This window comes from Panthera onca, chromosome F1, assembly GCF_046562875.1.
Source record: "Panthera onca isolate mPanOnc1 chromosome F1, mPanOnc1 haplotype 2, whole genome shotgun sequence".
Lineage (NCBI taxonomy): Eukaryota > Metazoa > Chordata > Mammalia > Carnivora > Felidae > Panthera > Panthera onca.
In genome coordinates this window covers 8,194,448-8,195,237 of record NC_138355.1, presented here as the reverse complement: position 1 = coordinate 8,195,237, position 790 = coordinate 8,194,448, and the positions used below count along the sequence as shown (strand labels likewise).

The 790-nt window shown below is 45.2% G+C and overlaps 1 pseudogene; it reads left to right on the top strand.

The window, feature by feature from the left end:
* The first annotated feature begins 333 nt into the window (after window positions 1–333).
* On the top strand, window positions 334–466 carry LOC132686999 (U4 spliceosomal RNA; annotated as a pseudogene).
* The last annotated feature ends 324 nt before the right edge of the window (window positions 467–790 follow it).

Here is a 790-nt window from a genome sequence, read left to right as displayed (position 1 = left end):
CAGACACTGCAATCCTCACCCTCCTTTGTTAATTCGCCTCTCCCCTTTTTTTCAATCATATTTTAAGTTTTCATCTTCTTGGTTTGCATTCCGCCCCCCGCTCGGTGTTCACTGACGGAGTGCAAGCACTTAGCCGTGAAAACTGCAGGCTTTTCTAATGGCAGGCGAGAGACAGCTCATCAGAATGAGTAGAGAAACGCGTGTATGCCCCCTCACACTGAAGGCAAGTGGATACTCTCTTCTACAGCATAAACCATCCTTGCGAACATTACTTCCGGTCAAAGATCTGGTAAGATCTTGGGATTTCAGAGAGCATTCTGAAAATAACCTTTAAGCTTGGCACAGTGGCAGTCTCGTAGCCAATGAGGTTTATCCGAGGTGCGATTATTGCTAATTGAAATTAACCTTTAAGGGGTGCTTGGGAGGCTCGGTCGGTTAAGCATCAAACTCTTGATTTCAGCTCAGGTCATGATCTCACGCCCGGTTCATGGGTTTAAGCCCCATGTCTGGGTCCCCGCTGACAGCACAGAGCCTGCTTGGGATTCTCTCTCCTTCTCTCTCTGCCTATCCCCCACTGATGCTCTCTCTCTCAAAATAAACTTTTGAAAAAAATCTAAAAAAAAGAACCCTTAAGATGCCTATAGTACTGATCATCTCACTTAATAGTTTGTTCCTTGGTAGTAATTCCATTGAAATGGACATCTCCATTTTCTAAACGCCTGTGATTTTCATGTGTTAAGCCAGAAAGGGATCACTGCCCCTCCCTTCCCACATGCAAGGTGGTAAAAAA